The sequence below is a fragment of the Hyperolius riggenbachi genome, chromosome 1, assembly GCF_040937935.1.
Source record: "Hyperolius riggenbachi isolate aHypRig1 chromosome 1, aHypRig1.pri, whole genome shotgun sequence".
Lineage (NCBI taxonomy): Eukaryota > Metazoa > Chordata > Amphibia > Anura > Hyperoliidae > Hyperolius > Hyperolius riggenbachi.
The window spans coordinates 57,084,779-57,090,778 of record NC_090646.1 but is presented as its reverse complement, the minus strand read 5'-3'; positions in this window follow the sequence as shown (position 1 = coordinate 57,090,778).

The following is a 6,000-nucleotide window of genomic DNA, read 5'->3' as shown; positions in this document are numbered from 1 at the left end:
CCCTTTTCTTATTTATTTCTTCTTCATACACAATTAGGAATGACAGCTGAATGAATTGTGCGCCCCCTCCTACACTGCGCCCTGAGGCTGGAGCCTCTCCAGCCTATGCCTCGGCCCGGCCCTGAATATCTGCCCATGTGTGCGCTCTGCACATCTATGCAGCTGGTCAATTTGGATGCATCCTGTATTTGGAAGCGCTGCCAATATGTCCTGTAAAAAAAAATGTAAGTCTACTTGTGGCTAGCTGCAACCATGTGTATCAGTTTGCATTCAATTAGTTTAGATTAGGGTTTAGTGCATAGTTTTGCATTTGATTTGTATTCAAGGTGTGTAATTTAAGTCCCTGGGGGCAGTACACTGCTGTTGGTTTCATTTCAGTTGCAGCCTGATTGAGCGCTGCCAATCTTTTCCTTTGTCTCCTTCTTTAGTGAAAAAATCACCAACATCAGAAAGACTTTCACCCAGGAGCCTCCTCACTCCATACAAACCCCAAACCTTATATCCTTCCTGACAATCTTCTCACCACTATCTGAACTTACTGTCTCCTCTCTCATCTCTAAATCACATCCCACTACCTGCCTTCATACTGTCTCACTTCCTTACTCACATATCCTCTACCATCTCTAGCTTTAACTTCCCTCTTCCACCTTTCTCTCACTAAAGGCATCTTTCTATACATATTCAAACAAACCCTCATAACGCCTATACTCAAAAAAACCTTCTCTTGAAATTGGAGGCATAAAGTGCTTGAAAACATCTTGCGTGCGTATACATGGATAAGGTAGTGTAAGTAATGTTCTGCTTCACACTGACAGACCAAACTCACTGTGTAACGCACCAAAAACAGCTGTTTCTGTAGTGATGACCGTTCTGGTGTGCACAATGGCGAGAGTGCAGGCGGTGGCGGTTTTCCAGCCCATATGGTCAGGCTGAGGTAGCTCAATGACAAAACAACAGTGACTGTCCAGCTGATCGAATTTGGTCTGTCCACAATGAAGCAATGCCCCCAACACACTCATATAGGTCATTGCTTCATTTTGAAATGCAAGCCCCTTCACCGCAGCAAGGTAACAATCAGGAAAGGGAATTGACACTTGTACATAATGCCTTTTGTTTTGTTGTTGCAGCCGCAGTACAGCCAGAAAAATTAGGCATGTACACACACCAGAAAAATTATTATTATTTTTGGTAGCAAATTCAGGAATCCCCCTGGAGTCCTGGACCATATTGGTGGTGAGGTGAAAGAGAAGGCAGTTAAGTGGACTGCAGGCAGAGATGCTGTGTGGGGACTGACTTAGTCTTCGGGCAGGCAGCAGTGGCCGGCAGGCAGAGATGCTGTGTGGGGACTGACTTAGTCTTCAGGCAGGCAGTAGCCCTCCGAGACCCATACCTCATTCATTTTAACAAAGGTGAGGTGCTGAACACTTTTTTGACCTAGGCGATTTCTCTTCTCATTGACAAGGTCTCCTGCTGCGCTGAAGGTCCTTTTTGACAGTACGCTTGAGGCGGGGCAAGCCAGAAGTTCGATGGCAAATAGTGACAGCTCTGGCCACAGGTCAAGCCTGCGCACCCAATAGTCCAGGGGTTCATCGCTGCTCAGAGTGTCTATATCCGCACTTAAGGCCAGGTAGTCGGCTACCTGGCTGTCGAGGTGGATCCCAAAGTATGCAGTGTCACCCACAAAGACAACTATGCTTTAATAAGTGAAATCACAAATACAGTAAAAAGATATGCAATGGTATGGTAAAACAGTGTAGGACTACAAATCCAAGCTGGCCTGGCAACTGTCTGTGGGCTGTATGCAGTGTCACCCACAAAGACAGCTATGCTTTAGTAAGTTAAATCACAAATACAGTGAAAAGATATGCAATGGTATGGTAATACAGTGTGGGACTACAAATCCCAGCTCGACTGGCTGGCAACTGTCTGCGGGCTGTATGCAGTGTCACCCACAAAGACAGCTATGATTTAGTAAGTTAAATACAGTGAAAAGATATGCAATGGTAATACAGTGTGCTGGCTGGGCCTGGCACAGTACAGCAACTAGGCCCAGCTGCGACAGGGCTGTATCTCTATGCCTGTCTGTGGTGGTCACACAAAATAAAACAGATCAGAAGAATATTAGCTCTCAAAAGAGCTTTTTGTGGGGTGCTTTCAGCAACAAGAGCGAGGAGCAAGCTAACAACAGCCTAACTAATGCTTTCCCTAGCTCTCGAGCAAGCTCTCCCTGCTCTCACTATAGCAAGATCCGCAGACTGAGAACATGGCCAACGCTGCAGCGTTTTTATAGGGGGGCCTGATTGGCTGCCCTGTGTCTGCTGACTGTGATGTAGAGGGTCAAAGTTTAGCCTAATTACAAGGTATAGGAGGCGGGTCGAACACGTTATGTATTCGCTACTCGCCGTGGACGTGAGTAGCTGATATCCGTGCGGACTACCCACCGGGTAAACCGTTCGTGCTATCTCTATACCTTCGCTGGCTACAAATTACACAATGGAAACGATTTAAAATCCTTACTCTCACCCAAGCATCAGTGATAATCCACCATTGTCTTGTAGTGACTGTCTATTGTTTATGTTTACTGTGTATTGTTATACCCCGTATGCTGTTGTACAGTGCAAGGAAGATGCTTGTGCTATATAAATCAATAATAATAATGGTCCCTTGCGCTCCATCTCATAGTAACAGTGCCCTCTAGGTAGCCAGATGTCCCATAAGTATAAACCCCTTCCCTAGGAATAGTGGCTAGATGAGCCCTCAATATAGGTAGCAAGCTATCGGTGCTCCAGTATAGGTAGCCAGATGTAGGTGCCCTCAGTATAGGTAGCCAGGTATAGTTGCACCCAGTATAGCAAGCGAGGTATAGGTGCCCCAGTATAGGTAGCCAGGTATAGTTGTACCCAGTATAGCTAGCCAGGTATAGGTGCCCTCAGTATAGGTAGCCAGGTATAGTTGTACCCAGTATAGCTAGCCAGGTATAGGTGCCCCAGTATAGGTAGCCAGGTATAGGTGCCCCCCCCCCTCCCCGTATAGATAGCCAGGTATAGGAACCCCCAGTATAGGTATTCAGGCGAGTGGTACTTACTTCAAAGGACCAAAGTAATTGTCACTCGCTCTACGTGCGCCCGGCGCTGTACCCCACACACAGCTACACCACGGGCAATACCCTACCGCACAAGCCCATAGAAAGCACTGCCTGAATGCATTACACAATTCAGGTAAGTACAAACAGAAATACTAAGTATGGACAGATACATAGAAAAAAACATAATTCCTAGAGGGATCAGAGAAAGGGTAGTCCCAGCCGAACATCTACAGACACTCAGAATGCTCCCTGAATGGGAGAAGGAATGCAAAGCCCATGGCTTGAAAATAATGAAAATTTTTGTTAAAGAGGAAAAAATTCAATTTAAAGATGTTGAGAAGGAACTAGAAATCAGCACGCAAAAATTAAATGAATATGAAGAGCAAGATGCCTTTGATGAATTAAATGAGAAATTAAAGGTAGATGTGAGTAAGGAACAGGAAAAAATAAAGGAAATTAAAGATAAAAAATTTACAAGAGATTTAGAAAATTATAAAAGAGGAGACATATTTAATTTGGGAAGACAAAAATATGGCTCAAAAAGAGGGACTGGTAGACGTGTTGGCTGGGGCAGCAATTCAGAAGAATCAGGAGGAGATACCTCAGGCACGGACAGAAATACCAACAAAAGGAAAGGTATACTTAGGAAACAAAGAAATAGACGCAATAGAAATAGAAAAAACAACGATAAAAAGAATGATCCCTGTTTTTTAGGCAAAGACACAGACGTAGAGGAAAGCGAGGAAGAGGCAATAGGTGCAGGAGTAGAGATGAGACAGAGACGTGCCCAGAAGAGTTAAAGATAACTACTGACGCCCAGACAGTTTCATTTGATGTAATCAACCTAACAGACAATCCACTATCTGAAACACAAACACAAGTTCTCAAAAAGGGCCTTGGCTTCTGCCCAGAGCAAGGGGGTAGCGAGTTCGAAACCTTTAAGGATATATAATTATTCCTCCGCAGGGTGCTGTTGAGACGCATGTATGCCCCGGATGCCCCCAGCACGTCCACGGTAGTCAATACTCCTAAATCCCCAACGGACGTAGATGATTATGATTTAGAAACACTACTTGAACAAATTGATCAGCCACAGCCAAAAACTATACATACTAAATTACGCCCAAAATCAAGCTACATGCTCCCCTTGAGCTCTAATAGATATACATCTATGTTCATGGACTTAGTCGGAGAAGACCTTAAAACGATTGATTGGAAGCATAAAAATAGGGACAATATGTCGAGAGATGAACGCTCTGCCTTAAAAGAACTACAAATAAATAAAGATATCGTTATAAAAAGAAGCGACAAGGGAGGTAATGTAGTTGTGATGACCAGACTAAATTATGAAAAAGAGGCTAGAAGATTACTAAACGATAACACGAAATATGAATGGATAAAAACAAATCCATTTCAAGAGTTAGTGGATAAAATCAATCTCAAATTACAGTGGGGATATTTAGAGGGAGTTCTCACAGAGAGAGAGAGTTGAAATATCTTACGGTCTACGAATATACAGTTCCTACTTTCTATTTTTTACCTAAAACGCATAAAAATTTGACCTCCCCTCCTGGGAGACCAATAATATCAGGAAACAATGGCCCCTTAGAAAAGCTTTCAAAATATGTGGACCTTAAAATTAAGGAAATAGTGCAAAGTTTGCCTTCCTTTGTTATGGACACCGGGGACGTGCTGAGTGGCATCGAGGGTATGCATGTGGAGGAAACATGGACCCTTGTTGGACTAGATGTTGAATCATTGTTCACGTCTATCCCTAACGACAAGGGCCTAGAAGCCCTTGGACACTATCTATTTAAATATTATGAAAATCATGAAGGACATGCTGACTTCGTTCTGGACTCAATGAGACTAATACTGAACAACAACTATTTTGAATTTAATGGATCAACCTATAGACAGAAAAGAGGAGTAACCATGGGGGAGGCGTGCTCGCCGGCCTACGCCTGCCTCCACCTAGGATACTAGGAGCAGCAGGTGGTGAGGGGCATGTGTGGGTACGGCGAGCATGTCGCCCTCTGGATCAGATATGTGGACGATGTGTTTATGATATGGAAGGGATCAGATTTAGAACTTAAAACGTTTGTGGACGATTTAAACAAAAATGAGAAAAATATATATCTTACCTATACAAGCAGTTCTACGTCAATCTCCTTCCTGGACTTAAAGGGACTCCGAGCAGTGCAGAAACTATGGAAAGATGCACATGATTTTAAAGCTCTCTTTCTCCTCTTTCCAATGATATATAAACCGCCACCCTACGCCTTTTAGTTTTCGCTATTTTCGCGATTGAAATTGCCGCGGCCGCGATTTCGATCGCGAAAATAGAGAAAACTAAAAGGCGTAGGGCAACGATGTAGGTGTCGTCAGAAAGAGGAGAAAGAGAGCTTTAAAATGATATCCATCAAGCCATAGTTATATTGTATTACACAGGGCGACTTTTTGTCAAAGTCAGCAGCTGCATTCAGCAGAATGGAGCTGCTGACACTGGGGAAAGTGTCGTCCTGTGTAATACAATATAACTATGGCTTGATGGATATCATTTTAAAGCTCTCCTTCTCCTCTTTCTGACGACACCTAAATCGTTGCCCTACACCTTTTAGTTTTCTCTATTTTCGCGATCGAAATCGCGGTCGCGGCAATTTCAATCGCAAAAATAGCGAAAATTAAAAGACGTAGGGTGGTGGTTTATATATCATTGGAAAGAGGAGAAAGAGAGCTTTAAAATGATATGCATCTTTCCATAGTTTCTGCACTGCTCGGAGTCCCTTTAACGATTAGTAAGATTAATAATACCTTGATTACGAGCTCATTTAGAAAACCATCAGCGGGGAATACCCTCTTGTCCGCCAGCAGCTCTCACCTTCCTTTACAGAAATGGGCGGTGCCCACAGGAC